Source organism: Pleurodeles waltl, chromosome 5, assembly GCF_031143425.1.
Source record: "Pleurodeles waltl isolate 20211129_DDA chromosome 5, aPleWal1.hap1.20221129, whole genome shotgun sequence".
NCBI classification, from domain to species: Eukaryota; Metazoa; Chordata; class Amphibia; order Caudata; family Salamandridae; genus Pleurodeles; species Pleurodeles waltl.
This window is the reverse complement of record NC_090444.1, coordinates 1,039,544,905-1,039,563,584: the sequence shown is the minus strand read 5'-3', so window position 1 is coordinate 1,039,563,584 and position 18,680 is coordinate 1,039,544,905. Positions and strand designations below refer to the sequence as shown.

General features: G+C 46.7%; 1 protein-coding gene across 10 annotated transcripts in view; it reads left to right on the top strand.

Annotated features, from left to right (window-relative positions):
* The window catches only part of BCLAF1 (BCL2 associated transcription factor 1), a 539,194-nt gene that overhangs the window by 295,927 nt on the left and 224,587 nt on the right, over positions 1-18,680 (top strand). The gene's annotated exons all lie outside the window — the stretch shown is intronic.

The window sequence follows — 18,680 nt, the reverse complement described above, 5'->3', positions numbered from 1 at the left end:
TCCAAGAGAAATCTATGCAAAGCGGTTTCTGTATAACTGACCAGTAATTGTCTGTTACTTAGAAACTATTGTGCATAGATTTTCCCTTGGAAAAAAGTATTGATTGCAAATGACTGCAAACCTATGGTGACTGTGGGTACTGACAGTTCTACCTAAAGAGTACAATATTTTTTGAGTTTGGAATGCATATTTTATTATGAAATTTTGTTCTCCTTACTGCCTAGTTTGGATGGTAGCTACTTGCTTGCTGGAAAATGTTTTGGAAAAAAATATATATTTGGAACCACCTGCCCACAACCACTGCGAAAATCTGATCCTGATTTGACAGAGTTGATCAGGGGACGCTGTGGCGGATGCTGGCGCAATAGAACATCCCAGGAGGTCTCCTCGGGGACCTTGTGCGGTTGCACACAGATACATGGGTCAGAATCAAAATTGATGATGGGTCTAGACTATCCAGGCCAATCAAAACTACTCAAGTCCTTAAACAGGGCTGCGTTTTAGCTCCAACATTATTCAATATGTTAATATTAGACCTCACCCCGACATTGAACGCTGTCAACTCCCACCTGCCCAAAATAGAGGGACTCCTGCTTTCAAATATGTTCTATGCAGACGACCTGGTCCCAGTTAGCAGAACCAAGGTTGGCCTGCAGCATCTACTGGATGCTACCTTGAATTATTCAGTTGGGAAGGGCCTGACAATCAATAGAAAGAAAACAAAAATCTTGGCTGTCTGCGGCCCATGATATCAGAAGCCCACATCGTTTCTATCCCAAGACAGAATTGGGCTGGTTAAAATTTAATATCTCAGCGTTTGCCTCAACGTGAATGGCAGGTTCAAAGAACAACTTGAAGCAATCAAGAGGAAGGGCAATGCCCTGGTTTCGGGCCTAAGATCTCTTTACAGTAAACTGAAAGGACCATCGCTCACACCAATCCTGCAGGTGACTCAAGAAAAGGCTCTTCCAGGCTCGGCCTACGATGGCGAGGCCCTCAAGGATCGGGACTGCACAGTTCTAGACAAAGTGCTCCTCAGGGTTTGCAGGGCAGTCTTTCAGATACCATCATTCACATTGCCTGCTCAGATCCAGCTGGAGTTTGGCATAGTTAAACAACCACTCGCATGCATGGTGGCCTTTACATTTGTGCTGCCACAGATTCAAGAGAGCAAAGGAAGGCTCTTTGAACCATCATCTGTGGTCTAAAATCGAAACAAGATATAGATCTCCGGCAAGGTTTTACCTTCAGCAGGCCCTTGAAACACTGGGTCTGAATGAAGCCTAGGTCTTAGCGGCCAGGAGTAAAAAAAAAAAAACTGGCTAAATCATCCACACAGTTGCTGACTATGTTTGACAAGGATCGCCTCTAGGCGTAACCACAGCTGGATGACATTACACAGTTACGTTAGGCTGAAGTCTCAGGGTTACCTTAGTGAAAGCAAGCGGTCTAAGTTGCTATTTTTGAAGCATTAGCTGGGGATACTTCCAGTCCTAAGCCATTTTTCAGCCTGGAACAGGCATGAGACTTAAAACATCTGTAGGTTATATGGACAGGAAGCCATTATTCATATACTCTGCTTGTGCCCTGATTTAAGGGCGGATCGTCGGGAGCTCCTCCGAAGAATGTGTATTGAGTGGAACATAAGATAATGTAGGGAGGCAGTGTTAGCTTGCTTTAATCCATTGGATATAAGGCTGAACTGTGCACTGGTTTGTTTTCTACAGAGTCCAGAAAAGCACGGAGGCCCGGGCCCTATGTGTCACCAATGCGGGAAGCGCCTAGGTGCTAATCAGTGCATAAAGCCCATTTAGAATTGTTCCATGGGGTCAGCTCACAGTCAAACGTGATTTTGAGGGGATAGAGTGAGCCGGGGGGTACTTTAATTGGGCGCAGCCCTTAACGGTAGCAGGTCCCTTCTTATCTACGGCATGGAATTGGCTTATCCCTATCAAAATTGCCCACATCATTGTAGGTATTTGGCCATTTTGGCCTAGGGGAGCCCTTTTGTACAATTTGTATTTAATGCACATGGCACTTGGTAGCACTTAATAGCTTAGCTTTAAACACTGCACTTTAACACTTAGCCCCTGTGTTTTTAGCGAAATTTCACAAGGGAAGTGCCCTTAGAGCATGCTAGCTGATCGGGGCATTTATGGGTCATTCAAAAAATCGTTTTATCCTTGGGCTAGTTTTCAAAATACTCTGTGGCAGCAATTCAGCTGTGCCACAGTCATGATCTTATTGTTTCTGCTACCTAAGCCTGGGAGAAGTGGGGATCCACCAGAATCTCTTAAACTTCTGAGCTTAACAGGCTTTAGTCATGATCTTATTTTTTATGCTATTAAAGAGTTGGGAGAAGAGGGGGAATCCCCAAGAGCCTCTTAAAAACGTCTGAGCATAACAGGCTTCAGTTTTTAGTCAATACTGTTTAACTCCAAAATTTGTCTGTGTGTACTTGATGTATTATACGCACAGTTGTTACTTTGTCTTGTTTTGCAATGGTTTTTAACAAATTAAGCCATAAAGATTATTATTATTATTGATCTGGATGACAATTCTTGCACCCCAGATTTTTTATGATCTATGGGATTATGCTTAGCAGTGGTCCAGTCAATTACTTTTTCCATTACAGTCTGCTTCAGCTGTTTCTTCTTTTGAGGAAATGTTTCACTTTAATTCTGCTCCTCTTTTGTTTGGCTTAACATTCTGCTCCTTTTGCTGCCTGGCATCCTTTACTTTTTTATATAGGATTTAAACCACATATCCCGCGCATGTGACTTTTTTATTTGCAGTTGTCTGCTCCGGCTTCATTAGTCTGGAGTCTTCTAACTTTGTACCCCTTTTGACGCTAATCTTCATCCAAGGTCTTTTGAACTGGTCTCTAACCCGTTTCCGCCCACAGCCATGCTTGGGATAGGACAGGAATAGATGGTCAGTGCTGTTGCAAGCAGAAAAGGCCTTAGGTGGTTTAAAGGAGCACCAGTCTTGGACTGGCGTCCACACGAGGGGGTATAGGAAAGTAGGCTCTTTATTGGAATATGGGAAGATGCTGGAGTTTGGATCTTGGAGGAAGACTAAAGAACTTAATAAGGTACTTCAGACTTTATATGAAGATTAGTTCAGTCCTTAGTAAATGATTGAAAACTACCTCAGGGCCTAAACAGGTCCCCCTATTGTGAGTGCTGTTGGAGTTTAGCTGCAAAAGAATCACTGCACTGAAAAGGGCCTGGCTTCTCTGATAGATCCTTATGCAGCTTTGATACGGAGCGGAGATGTTGCAGCAACATGGAACAGGACTAATCAGATTCACAGTAGTAAAAAAAATCTGTATGCATATTAAAAGTTTAGGCTTGGTTACAGAGTTCAAACTTCTTCTGCTCTGCAAAGTAGTTGCCTTAAGAGACCACATAAATATGGCTTAGAGATCAGTGATTTGCCAAAGGTGTTTGAAAGGATGCTGGATCTGATTGATAATGATCCTGGAACTATTGATGCAGCTGACTATTCTTGGCAGCTCATACTGGGTGAATTATACTGCATGCTTCAGTTTATTCTTGACAGAGCTAATACGGACCAAGCACTAAGTTGAGCTGACGAGGAATTTACTGGCCAAGGCCATTGTTATTTATTCATGTTTTACAAGGCCTTAAAATGTTTTTCATTGTTGTTGTTTTCAGGCAAGTGTGTGAATTTTATTCACATTCGACTGATGCTAAAGAGAATATGCCATCTGGGCACAACGTCAAAAAAACTACAAAAAAAATCAGCTGCGCTGGTGACTCCAAAACAATAAGATGTATCTCAGAACAAGGTTTATCTTTGTCCACCTAACATGATTTTTGGCACAGAAGAGGAATAGCTGGATGACATTGCTTTTGGACCATTATCTCTCCTCTACTCCATGTCAAATACCAGGATGATTAGGACGAGGTTGCAATATGGGCAGTGTGTGCTGGAGCTATTGTATTGTGAAGATGAAAGTCCAGAGGAATCCGTCTTGCTAAGATTACTTATACAGTGAATATTAACATAACAAGCAGGACATCAAAAAGCAATTTGATGGATAGAATGCTTGAATTAATCTTAGCCACAGGCGATCTGTCGGACCGCACCCCAACCTATAGTTTTTCGCCCACCGTGCCATCTCAGTTTGGAGCCAGCCATATGCAGATCAGCCTTGAACCTGCTTCTCATTGAAACATTCCAGCCTGAACTGCCAGGGCCTCCCTGAACCGGAATATGTTGGTGACAGATCTGCACCTCGTGTGTCTTAGGTGCCTGGCGCGCGATCACAACCCAAAGTAGTGCTCAGAGTGTCCGGCCCTGAACCCAAAAGCTTTGAGAGAGCCGTCCTTAAAGTTCATGGCAGCCCGAAGCTTGACTCCGTGGCGCTCATGGTCCCGTTGGAGAGGAAGGTCTTGAGACCGGCCACGGAGTCACCATCACTCCTTGTCCTCCAAGTCATTGGGACATTCGGGTCACAAAAAGAAGTCGAAGAAGGACAAGCGTTCTTCGACTTCACCCTGTCGATCGGAGGATACGAGGCGGGAAGGGCGTAGACACTCTAGGCCTCCGTCAACGGAGTCTTCATCTTGGTCGGCTCTGCGCTTCCCCGACTTCCGGGGAGCCGTAGCCACCCCTGCCCAACTTAAGGAATTTTTTGAGGCCATGCGCCTCATTTTTGGGCAGTCTTGCCCGCCTTCGGGCACAGGTGAGTCAGTTGGTGTTCCCTCGGTTTCAAAGCCGGCGACTTCGGCTCCGGTGGGCCACTCCGGATCCAATTGCGGATCCGTCCCGACACCAGTCGTGCCATGGCAACCTTCCCCGGCGTCGGGTCAGACATCGACGCTCCCGACGTCGTTTGGGCCCACAATAGACGTTGATTCCTATCCTCATACCCGACGGCCCGGAGCTGGAACGACGTTGATCAACATTGATTCCATTCTCTATGGGCTCTCCTGGGCCCAGGGTTGATCCAGACCCTTATTCTTGTGGGTATGTATACAGGAAGAGTATGGAGGGGACACTGGACTCTTTAGAATACCAGCTTGACCCCCAAATGGACTGGATGCACGATTTGGGTGATATCAGTGGTCTAGACACATCCCCTGACACTGGTATGCTCTCTCCTCCTAGTGTGGCTACGGAAGAGGGTGCTTCTTATTCCACGGTGGTGAGAATGGTGGCTGAGGTCCTAGACCTCGAGCTACCTTCTGTGGAGGTTAGGCCTAACATCCTAACTGACGTGCTTCAGCCAGGGTCTTCCTCTTCCGAGCCCCTTCTACCCTTTAATGAAGCAGTGACAGAAGTCCTTTTGGGTACTTGGTCCAGACCCAGCACAGGGGCTCTTGTGACTAGGCGATTGCCCACAACCATCGGCCTGCTCCGTCAGACCCGAAATTCCTCATCCAACACCCCACGCCTGAGAACCTTGTCATCCACGCTTCTTCTTCATCTGGCGCATTCTCTGCCTCACCCCCAGATAGTGAATCAAAAAGACTGGATAATTTGGGGAAGAAGTTGTTTTCTTCCAACAGTCTTGCGGTCCGTGAACACTGCATGCCTTTTGGGCTGCTATTCCCATACTGTAAAGAAATGGCTCCCTGTTGCAGTTACCCCCCACTTTTTGCCTGATACTGATGCTGACTTGACTGAGAAGTGTGCTGGGACCCTGCTAACCAGGCCCCAGCACCAGTGTTCTTTCACCTAAAAATGTACCATTGTCTCCACAATTGGCACAAGCCTGGCACCCAGGTAAGTCCCTTGTAACTGGTACCCCTGGTACCAAGGGCCCTGATGCCAGGGAAGGTCTCTAAGGGCTGCAGCATATCTTATGCCACCCTGGGGACCCCTCACTCAGCACAGACACACTGCTTGCCAGCTTGTGTGTGCTAGTGGGGATAAAATGACTAAGTCGACATGGCACTCCCCTCAGGGTGCCATGCCAATCTCACACTGCGTGTGGCATAGGTAAGTCACCCCTCTAGTAGGCCTTACAGCCCTAAGGCAAGGTGCACTATACCACAGGTGAGGGCATAGGTGCATGAGCACTATGCCCCTACAGTGTCTAAGCAAAACCTTAGACATTGTAAGTGCAGGGTAGCCATAAGAGTATATGGTCTGGGAGTCTGTCAAAAACGAACTCCACAGCTCCATAATGGCTACACTGAATACTGGGAATTTTAGTATCAAACTTCTCAGAATAATAAACCCACACTGATGCCAGTGTTGGATTTATTAAAAAATGCACACAGAGGGCATCTTGGAGATGCCCCCTGTATTTTACCCAATTGTTCAGTGCAGGACTGACTGGTCTCTGCCAGCCTGCTGCTGAGAGACGAGTTTCTGACCCCATGCGGTGAGAGCCTTTGTGCTCTCTGAGGACAGAAACAAAGCCTGCTCTGGGTGGAGGTGCTTCACACCTCCCCCCCCTGCAGGAACTGTAACACCTAGCAGTGAGCTTCAAAGGCTCAAGCTTCGTGTTACAATGCCCCAGGGCACTCCAGCTAGTGGAGATGCCCGCCCCCTGGACCCAGCCCCCACTTTTGGCGGCAAGTCCAGGAGAGATAATGAGAAAAACAAGGAGTCGTCACTGGCCAGTCAGGACAGCCCCTAAGGTGTCCTGAGCTGAGGTGACTCTGACTTTTAGAAATCCCCCATCTTGTAGAAGGAGGATTCCCCCAATAGGAATAGGGATGTGCCCCCCTCCCCTCAGGGAGGAGGCACACAGAGGGTGTACCCACCCTCAAGGACAGTAGCCATTGGCTACTGCCCTCCCAGACCTAATCACACCCCTAAATTCAGTATTTAGGGGCTCCCCAGAACCAAGGAACTCAGATTCCTGCAACTTACCGAAGAAGAAGACTGCTGAGCTGAAAACCCCTGCAGAAGAAGAAAGACACCAACTGCTTTGGCCCCAGTCCTACCGGCCTGTCTCCTGCCTTCTAAAGAAACCTGCTCCAGCGATGCTTTCTCCAGGACCAGCGACCTCTGAATCCTCAGAGGACTGCCCTGCTTCCAAGAGACCAAGAAACTCCTGAGAACAGCGGCCCTGTTCAACAAAGACTGCAACTTTGTATCCAGAGGAGCAGATTTAAAGACCCCTGCAATCCCCGCAAGAAGCGTGAGACTTGCAACACTGCACCCGGCGACCCCGACTCGACTGGTGGAGAACCAACACCTCAGGGAGGACCCTCCGGCGACTCCGAGACTGTGAGTAACCAAAGTTGTCCCCCCTGAGCCCCCACAGCGACGCCTGCAGAGGGAATCCCGAGGCTCCCCCTGACCACGACTGCCTGACTCTAAAATCCCGACGGCTGGAAAAGACCCTGCACCCGCAGCCCCCAGCACCTGAAAGATCGGAACTTCAGTGCAGCAGTGACCCCCAGGAGGCCCTCTCCCTTGCCCAGGTGGTGGCTACCCCGAGGAGCCCCCCTTTGCCTGCCTGCACCCCTGAAGAGACCCCTTGGTCTCCCATTGATTTACATTGCGAACCCGACGCTTGTTTGCACACTGCAGCCGGCCGCCCCCGCGCTGCTGAGGGTGTACTTCCTGTGTGGACTTGTCCCCCCCCGGTGCCCTACAAAACCCCCCTGGTCTGCCCTCCGAAGACGCGGGTACTTATCTGCTGGCAGACTGGAACCGGGGCACCCCCTTCTCTCCATTGAAGCCTATGTGTTTTGGGCACCACTTTGAACTCTGCACCTGACCGGCCCTGAGCTGCTGGTGTGGTGACTTTGGGGTTGCTCTGAACCCCCAACGGTGGGCTACCTTGGACCCCAATCTGAACCCCGTAGGTGGCTTACTTACCTGCAAGAACTAACATTACTTTACCTCCCCCAGGAACTGTGAAAATTGCACTGTGTCCACTTTTAAAACATCTAAATGTGTTTTATGTAAAAAGTATATAGGCTATTGTGAATATTCAAAGTTCCTAAAGTACTTACCTGCAATACCTTTCAAATGAGATATTACATGTAGAATTTGAACCTGTGGTTCTTAAAATAAACTAAGAAAAGATATTTTTCTATAACAAAACCTATTGGCCTGGATTTTTCTCTGAGTGTGTGTTCCTCATTTATTGCCCTTTCCCCCTTGGCCACCGACCCGCGCATGCTGTACCGCCCCCCCTCTTCAGCCTCCAAGCCTTCCTAGTCCGCAGGTACGTCAGGAGCCAGTGGGTGGCAGGATACGCCATCACGTGCCCCAATGGCAGTCCATTACCTCAGACAGGAGGGTCCTCCAAATTGTCTGACGGGGGCTACTCCCTCCTATTCGAGACATCCCCTCCAGCCATGCCACATTCATAGAATTGGATATGGGAGGATCATATGGCGCTTCTTCACGAGCAAGTCCAAGCCCTTTTGGCCAAAGGAGCTATGGAGAGGGTTCCGTTGCCAGGAGTAGGTCGTGGTTGCTATTCCTGCTACTTTCTGGCTCCGAAAAAGGACAAAGGTCTACGGCCTATATTAGATCTTCAGTCCCTTAATCTCTTTTTTAAAAAGGAGAAGTTCAAAATGTTGACATTGGCTCAGGTCCTATTTGCCCTGGATCCCGGAGACTGGATGGTAGCTTTGGACTTGCAAGATGCATACTTCCACATTCCCTTCTTGCCGGCCCACAGACGTTACCTGCGATTCGTGGTAGGTCATGAGCACTTTCAGTTTACCGTGCTACCCTTTGGCCTTACCAGTGCCCCTCGGGTGTTCACGAAAGTGATGGTAATGGTGGCAGCGCATCTGCACAGGTTAAGGGTCCCAGTCTTCCCCTAGTTTGTCGATTGGCTGTTGAAGGCAAACTTGCCCCAGACAGTCGTCTCCCACCTCCAGACTACAGCGAACCTCTTGCATTTGCTGGGGTTCACTATGAACGTGCCGAAGTCACACCTGACTCCTTCTCAGACGCTCCCTTTCATCGGAGCTGTTCTGGATACAGTGCAGTTTCGGGCATATCCTCCCGAAAATCGAGTCCAGGATATTTGGGCTATGATACTGATGCGGAAACCGGGCTCCATATCAATCATCTGGAGATCTGAGCGATTCGACTAGCATTGAAAGCATTTCTTCCCTCCCTCAAGGGGAAAGCAGTGCAGTTTTTCACAGACAACATCGCAATGTGGTATTGCAACAAACAAGGCGGAGTGGGGTCGTGGACCCTTTGTCAAGAGGCTCTTTGCCTCTGGACTTGGCTGGAACATCAGGGCAACACCTGGCAGGCTCCTTGAATGCTAGAGCAGACCAACTCAGCCGACGATGTGTGGTCGACCACGAATGGCGTCTCCATCCAGAGGTGGCGCAAGGTCTCTTCCTGCGGTGAGGAGAACCTTGGTTAGATTTGTTCGCCTCTGTAGAGAATGCACAATGTCAGCTGTTTTGCGGGTTGGAGTTTCCAAGGTGGCACTCGCTCTGCAACGCGTTTCGTCGCGAGTGGAATTCAGGCCTCCTTTCCGCCTATACCACTTCTGCCCAGAGTTCTGAAGAAGAGCAGGCAAGACCGTGCCCAAGTAATACTGGTGGCTCCGGACTGGGGAACTAAGAGTCTGGTATCCCGAGCTTTTGAACATGGCCATAGTTCCTCCGATCAGACTGCCCCTTCGGGAGGATCTTCTGTCGCAGCATCAGGGGAGGGTCCTCCACCCAAACGCGTCAACTCTCCGGCTTAATGCGTGGAGATTGAGTGGCGACAGTTGACGTCTTTTGACCTGCCACACGAAGTCTGTGACGTTATCTTGGCAGCCAGACTTTCCTCAACAAAAACTGTATACGGCTGTTGTTTGTGGCATGGTGCATCGACAATTCTGTTGATCCTCTATCTGCCCCTCTTTCTCAAGTTCTTCTCTTTATTCTTTCCCTTGCCCGGCAGGGTTCCACCTTGGGGACTCTTAAGGGATATCTCTCTGCTATTGCTGCTTTCTTGAGGTTACCAGATCAGCCTTCCTTATTTAAATCTCCCATAGTTGGGAGGATTTTTAAAGGCCTCACACATCTATTTCCTCCTATCCTAATTCATCAATCCACAATGGGATCGCAACCTGGTCTTAACATACCTTGTGTACCCCGTTTGAATCGCTTCACAGCTGTCCTCTACGGCTCTTAACTATAAAGACTGTCTTTTAGTTGCCATTATTTCTGCCCGCAGAGTTAGTGAACTACAGGCTCTGTCATCTAAGCCACCTTTTCTTGACATACATCCTGACAAAGTGGTGCTTCGCTCGAAGGCTTCTTTTCTACCTAAGGTAGTGACACCCTTCCATGTCGGACAGTCCATAACCTTGCCTACCTTTTATGCACCCCCACATCCCTCTCACGGAGAGGAGAGGAGAGACTCCACTTGCTGGACCCAAAAAGAGCATTGGCATTCTATCTTGATCGTACCAAAGACTTCCGGGTGGATGGTCAACTCTTTGTGGGATATACGGGTGCGAAGAAGGGGAAGGCGGTGCAGAAGAGGACCATTTTACAATGGGTATTCCTATGCATCAATATGTGCTACGCTCTGGCTAAAAAGCAATCTCACGAAGGTTTGCGAGCTCACTCCACCAGAGCTACTGCTGCTACCACAGCGCTAGCACTGGGCGTTCCAGTCCTGGATATTTGTCAGGCAGCAACATGGGCATCTCTGCACATTTTACCAAACACTACTGCCTAGACAATCGGGTCAGAAGGGACAGCTACTTTGGCTGTTCGGTCCTGCAGGACTTTTTGGTGTGATCTTGGTTCGCAGCCCATTACAGGGGATGGTATTGCTCGGTTATCTATTCAAAGGTAAGGAATCTGCAGCTAGAAGTCTCTATCAGATGTACAAGTTACTTACCTTCGGTAACGAAATATCTGGTAGAGACATATTCTAGCTGTCGATTCCTTAACAACCCGCCCATCCTCCCCGCACTGCGGACTGATTTTTAGGGACAGGAACTTTCTCTTAAGGGCCATAGTTTTGGCGTACCACTCTGTGTTCTTCTTGGCTCCGCGCTACTGGCTTGGAAAGTCGTGAAAAGATACTGAAGTCAGCATGCCGGGGTGGTACCTATATACGACTGCGACGTCATCACGGCGAGCACAACGTCAATGACGCCTGCGGAGTCGACCAACGCCACCTGACTGTGCACAGAGATACTACTAATTCAAAGGTAAGGAATCTGTAACTAGAATGTCTCTTCCAGATATTTTGTTACCGAAGGTAAGTAACTTGTACGTCAACCCGTGGACGACATAGTCGATGAGATCGCCGTCTGCACAGGATCGTCGATGACACCTACTACGACGACAGTTTATACAGTGTGCTCTGTCTCCAATACATACATGTCTTCAACGCCGTTGTCGACGCTGCAATTGGTGGTTGCCTCACCTCAGTCGACGATTCCAGCGTCAAGAACATAGTCAACAATAGCATCCTTGTCGTCGACTGCTCCGTCGACCTGACTCATTCAATCGTCATCACCGTCGATGACCACAGCATTGATGATACCGTCGACGGTGGATATTTCAGCGAAACCAAGAAAGTTAAAATCCCTGACACCGTTGCGCAGATCACCCAGTAAGGCTTCACCTCTGATCCTGCTCATCTTTTAGAGGGCGATGAAACGGATGAGGAAGGCCCATAGTCCTCCTGAGCTACATATAAAGAGTCAGGATCTGGGAGACAATATCCAGAATGACCCTCAGTCCTTTTATTCGCCTGTTGATCGGTATTCGTATCAGGAACAAATGATTCCTATGCCAGGATCTCTTATTTCAGACCTCCAACTAATGTTAGCGGACTATTGAAAAAGATTCCCACCAGTTGAATCTGAAGTCCAGCAGGCAATTATTCCTTCACCAGTACTTTCTCCTCCTACGCCCGTTAAACAACAGGTATTACCATTGGATGTGCCACACCTCTTTCTGCCCCACCACAGGACCCATTGATGTCCGAGGGAGGAAGGGGAATTGACAGATCATATAACGGAATGGGATGACTATCAGATACCTCCACCATCTTCACCCTCTCCAGTCCCTGCAGACTACTCACTAGGGGACATTGGTGGATTTCACAGTTTGTTGGAACAGGCAGCAAAAAGGTTTGCACTACCTATGCCGACAAAGCAGATGGACTCCTTTCTCTATGACTTCAAGGAGCCCTTTCAAAAAAGCTTAAAATCGATGCCGATTGTAGACTATGTGTGGAGCGAGGGTATCAAGGTCATGAAGATTGGTCATCCCAAGCCGGATTCTGTTATTGCTCAAGCGGTGCAGTGCAGGTCTCGAAATCCTTCAGCTCCAATCTCTGCTCCACCTGATAAGGAAGGGAGAAGGCTTGATAATATTGGGAAGCGTTTCTCCTTGATGTCCTCCCTTCCAGTAAGAATGTCAAACTCGTTAGCTGTTATAGGAAGATATGACAGCCAGCTATGAGCTGTCATAGCTCCTTACATAGACAAACTTCCGGAGGAATCAAAAGCAGAAGCACTGAAGATAGTACAGGAGGGGAAAAGGCTCCAGCGGAAGTCATTGACTGTACAACATCGCCATCCACCTATGGCAGGCAGCTGTTTAGTTTGGAAAGAAATCAGTCCATTCCAGGTTCATCACGCAAACACTAACAGAATGGAGTGACTTCCGATATTCTGTACCTTGTATCCACCTTGATGGGAGCATAAATCTCAGCTTCATATCAGCAGTGGATGATAAATGGGTTGTGTACCTAGCCCTTTGTGGACATAATCACACATTTCTATAAACAGCTCACATACCCTACCCAACCCAAGATAACTTCCCATTAACATCCACAGTTATTGCAAGAATATATTATTTCCATGATGGTGTGGGAGGTGTACTAACTCGTCCCCAAATTCCAGTGAAATACATGATTTTACTTTTATTTTTTATTATTATTATTTATTTATTTATTTTATTCCAAAAATGTCCTGAGAATTAGGACCCTTTCTGGACCTTTCACAATTTAACAAATATCTGCTGAAATATTTCTTCCAAATTGTTGCTTTTGAGAAAGTGCTTCAGTTACTACATGATAGTGAATATTTGGCATGGCTGGATCTGCTGGATGTGTAGTATATTATTAAGGCACATCTTAGAGAATGCAAACACCTTAGCTTTGAAGTAGCTCAGTGGATTTTTACAGTTTATTTCCCTGTCGCTACATTTATCAGAAAAGGAGGATACTAAATATTCCTGTACTTGGATAACTGACTAGTAATTGGCGTATAATCACTCCTTACAATGAGCTGTAGATGCATCTATTAATCTATTACAAACTATGGGCCTCATGCCCAACGTGGACAAATCTCATTTGACACCTACCAAGGCAGTCTGTTCATAGGAGCAATTCTGGATACAGCTGTGGTATCCCTCACAGGAAATAATTCTGAAACTACAATTCAAGATAAGCTTGAATTTTCAAATTCCTTGTTGGAATCCTGTTGATGTCTAATTGCAGACTGAAGATACATTCTTTGCAGGAGCAGATGGAATCCCTGATGTTTTGTCAGTCTAATTAATATCACAGCCACATTGGTTCTGGAACACTTCAGTGTTGATTATAACAAACAGTGCAACAACTATGTTTTGTAAAAAAAAATGCAATTTCCAAGTTCCTTGCTCTGTCAGAAGAGTCTCAAGATCAAAGGAATTGGGTGATCAGTCATGGCATTTAACTGGCAGCAAGACATTTACCTGAAGTGAGCAATTTTTGGGTGGATACCCTCTGGAGGACGGCAGACGTATCTCGCAAAAGGGAACTGAACCAAGATTTAGTAACAGGAATCTTTCATTACTGGAGTCAGCGGGCATTAATTTTGTAACAGATAAAAACAAGAACTGTTGATTATTTCTAAGCAGGTATGTTGTGGGAGTCAGGTGTTTTCACTATCATTTTTGAACCGCGAGGGATCGTGTTGTACCATACCATCCAAAAAAAGCGAGGCAGATGTTCCTCAAGTTAGAAAGTGGGTTGATGCACTGGCAGTTTAGGGTCTTGCTCTTTGAACCATGTTCTGTACTCTTGTCCACAGGTAGTTGTGCCACATCATATCGGAACAGCTGACTCCTAAAGGGAGAGTTGCACACTCAGACTGTGGAGGCTATTCTAGAAGTGCTCACAACTGATTAAGGCAGTGGGGCTTTCTGACAATGTACTGATGTTCCTTCTGGCTCCTTTTCACAAGACAGTTTTCCTTGGCTTCCACTTGTTCTCAGGGTATTACAAGCCACAGCTGGCAAAAGGCACACAATGCAAGTCTCATATAAGGCATTTGTTAAAAAGTATGTAAAGGTCAAAATATGCTTAAAAATAGCACCACTACTGTTTGTTCTGAGCTTTCGGTTTCTGTTGTGGGTCAGATTCAGTTTTGTTTACATGATGATTCTTGTTCTTATGTAGTCAATTAATATCTATGAATTGTCATTATCTAGCCCTATTAATGTATTCTCACAATGCTCAAAATGACGTATCAGATTTTGCACCTCATTTATCCCTGTTGGTATACTGCAACAGGTTTTTCAATCCAAATGTATTCTACATGCACATGTTTTTTAAGATTCTATCTCTATGCGGCTTTTGTATGGTCTGAAGAACAATGAACATTATTTGATGTATATTATGACTTTCTCCAAAACTACCTTGTTGATTTAGTGTTGTTTTGATGTACGTTAAATCTATATTCATTCCAATTCAGTTTCTCTGTCTTTCCCATGTAATATTTTTTCCATGGGCAAGTGGTGGCGTTGACACATTTATACTGTTACAAGTTGCAGAGTTTTTAAGGTGAATGGCTTTGCATGTGTATAGATGCAAAATTTGGTCACAGAATTTGGCAGGCTAGAGCCGGAAGCAGATCTTTGGCTTACCTACAGCATGGAACAAGCTCCCTCTGGAACTCCGTGCTGTTAGCAATCCAGCAGTGTTTAGAAAACGGCTGAAAACCTGGCTTTTTAGACAGGTTCAAAATGACGGAACATTATTCATTTCAACCCGTGCAGTGCGCCTGGATACTCTATGGAGGAGCTGTGCGCAACACAAGTCACTTTCATCATCACTTCAAAATATATGTCCTGTTTGCAAGCTTGAACTATGAGTGTCCTTCCTAAATTGGAAATATTTTGATAACAAAAGTTTTTTTTTTTTTTTAAATCCTCCTCTCAGATCATCATTTGCCTCCATAAATTTCTTTTTTACTTAAATACTAGATTTTATTTTGGAATTCTGCGTACAGTGCTAACAGGAGTTATTCTGTTTTCATTCATGTAGGTTGATAACGAATGAGAGCATCCCTCTTAGGACATCAGCTTTAGTTATCCTTCCTTCAGAACCTCTTCAGTGTAACCCCTTTTTGAAATTGTGTGCTTTAATCTCTAACACCTTTTCAAGGTTGACCTTTTCAGATAGAATTCTTTCTAGACGTATTATCTGACTCAAAGGTAAATGTCTTATTCGAAGCATGTGTGGCTGTTTGTTAATACATGTGCTTTGTGCACTCCTGCCATCTTGTGTTGGCGCCAGATGTGTGCAAGTTGTTTTTCTTTGAAGAAGTCTTTCAAGTGGACATGGGCCTCAACTCCATAGTCAGATTGTTTTCTTTCCGTGGTCGGGTTCGGACGTGTGCTCATGTTCAACACTGTTGCAGTGTTCTTTTCAGTCTACTTGGTACCCTCCCCTCCATCGTTATTGTCGTCACTTGCATTCCTGTTTTCCCTTGCACATCGACGGATATAGATTTTGATTGAGGAGTCTGTGTGTCGACCGCAGCCCCTTCTGGGCCTCATTGTTTGGGGCCTACTCGAGTCTCCATTGGTTCTCTCAAGAATGTCTCGCTAGTGATGGAATAGACACCATTTGGTTATAGTCCTCACTGCCACGGTAACTACCCTCGGACTGGCTTACATCAGGTTTGCAACCTCTGCCTCTCGCTGGCACACAGTGAGAGCTACTGCAACGCTCCTTTTGCACGAAGAAAACTCTTCGGGACCTTCGCACATGTTGGCGCAAGATGTCGTGGAGGAGCAAGGAAGCTACACTGAACTTTTTTGGTCCCTGCGACTTCGAGGGGAGAGCAACACCCTCAACCATCGGCTGCAGAGGAAGAAGCTTTCTTCATTGAGGGCAGCTTCCAATCCGACCTCGACATGAAGATAGAGGACCTCCCACCTACTCAACAGTCAGTGAGTTTGGTACCCCCTTCCCATTGACACCAGCTTGAACAGCCCTCAGCTAAAATTCATTCAGCCTATAAAGAACACCAAGCAGAGGCACTCAGTCTGCCACTGCCACGCGACCATGTTCGGCACCCAGCAACTACTTTGGACACCATGCCCATTTGCTTGGCACCGAAAAAACATTCCAAACAGATTGCTTTGGCATCAACTTCTTTGGCATTGTACAGCCTGTTCGGCACTGAGACAAACTATGGCATCAAGTTCCTCCATTTTGACACCAAGCGGATCTTAGGCACCGAAATGGAAACCACTTTGGGAACTGACCATCTCCATCGACTGCAAGAACAGGTGGACTCAAAACAGAGAACAATTGTTATCTGGCCTCATACGGGCCACATCCTTGCTCGCCCTTCTGCAGCTGTGTTTCAACTAACCAAAATACAGTTGTCCTTTCAAGAGGCCCTGGACACTCCACCCCTATAAAGATCCGCAAAAAGGCAGATAGGGCTACTAGTCCTTTACCTCTTGCCCCACCATCACCACCGCTTATCCCACCTCCTTTGCCTTCATCCACTTTAGGGAACCCACTCAACATTTCACCTTAGGGGTCTCCACACTCTGACACTGCTTGCCGTAGTGGATGGCAGGACACTTTTGACACTCCTCCTGAGGGTGACCTGTGAGATCGCTTTGAAATAGACCTGCCAGGGGACACAGGCCCTGGCCTCTATCTCACCCACTTCTCCCCCTAAGGACTCTACTTCCTATCAGGAGCTTATCGGTAGGTCCACTTAATTACATTAAGTGGAACTTCATAAGGATCCCTTGGAGGAAAAAAATTTTTTGTTGCAGAGGATCTCTTCCACACACCGATCCATCCAATATCTTTCAGTGCTCAAGAGCGTGCTTAGACATATCCCAGACATTTTTAAAGACTCCTTTGGAGCTAGGGCTATAACACCCAGGGTGGACAAGAAGTACAAAGCTGCCCCATCTGACCCCATTCGTGGTCTGCGTCCACAAGATTCCTGGGTATTTACCACTGCACACAAGCGGGCAAGCTCCCAGGTCAGTGGATGTGCCTTGCTGGCAGATAAAGAGAGTAAAAGAATTCATGGGGCAGGGAAACTGGTGGCAGCGCTATCAGCCAACTATTTGCAGATTGCAAACTCCATGGACCTCCTTGCAAGGTATGACCGTGCCCACTGAGACAAAATGGGGGACCTCCTCTAATACCTCTTAGAGCACAGAAAACAGGGCCATGAACTTGTTGCAAAGTGCAAGTTAATTTCAAGTTCTTCATTCCACTGTGCCTTCGATTCAGTTGGCACTGCAGCTCGGGGAAGAGGTCAACTCGAGCATTCTTTTGAGAAGATGTGCATGTCTCCATATTTGTGGTTTGAAGCAAGAGGTTCAGCAAAATTGATTGAACAAGCCCTTTGATGACGAATATATTTTTGGCCAGCATGTGGACCAAATGCTAGAAAAAATGTAAAAAGTCAGACTTCAAAAACAATGGGGGGGGGGTGGTACAAACACTAGCTCCACATGGCTCCCTTTGACACCACTCCTAACATGGAGGTTCAAAAACAACTTCTTCTGACACTGCCACTTCAGACCAACACTCCCTGGGCCAACACACCTTTTCCAGGGGTTACTTCAGATGGTCTTACAAGGGTAATAACTCAAGAGGCAAGGGTAGTTCCCCCAAAGGAGCTATATCCGCCACCAAACCTTGACTCCCCTCTTCTACCTCCCGACCATATAACACCTGTCAATTTTCTACCCACATGGAACCGTCACCTCAGACCAGTGGGTGTTGGATATTATCCAAAATGGTTATTGTCTGGAGCTCACTTCCACGCCTCTGAACATTCCACCTCGCAAATACAGGCTATCAGTGGAACATCAAATACCAGTCAAAGACTAGATTAAAACACTCCTCAAAGGAGCTATAGAATCCGTCCTGGTCCATCAGCAAGGTATAGAAGTTTACTATCTACATACTTTCTTATTCCCAGAAAGCGCGTTTCCTTCTGGCCCATTCCAGATTTTGAGCCCTAAAACAACAGCCTCCTATCACAACACTGTTGCATGGTAACCCGTCAGGATGTCATCCTGGTTCTAACAAGGATATTTTATGGCTGCACTAGACCTAAAGGATGCCTAGTTCCACATCTCAATACACCTGGCACATCACCAATATCTCAGGTTTGTAATAGGCAGAAAAAACTTACAGTTTAAGTTCCTCCCTTTTGGGGTGGCTACTGCACCTCAAATCTTCACCAAGTGCCTTGCAGTAGTAGCTGCATACATGCTTAGACAGGAAGTCCACGAATTTCCATATCTCGATGATTGACTTGTCAAAGCTGCCAACTGTCAACAATATCTAAACCACACACAGATCATTATAGATCTACTTCATCACCTAGGGTTTAACATCAGTGCCACAAAGTCTGAACTCCGGCCCCTGCAGGTCCACCCTTACCTAGAAGGTATCTTAAATGCGGAAATAGGCATGGCCTATCC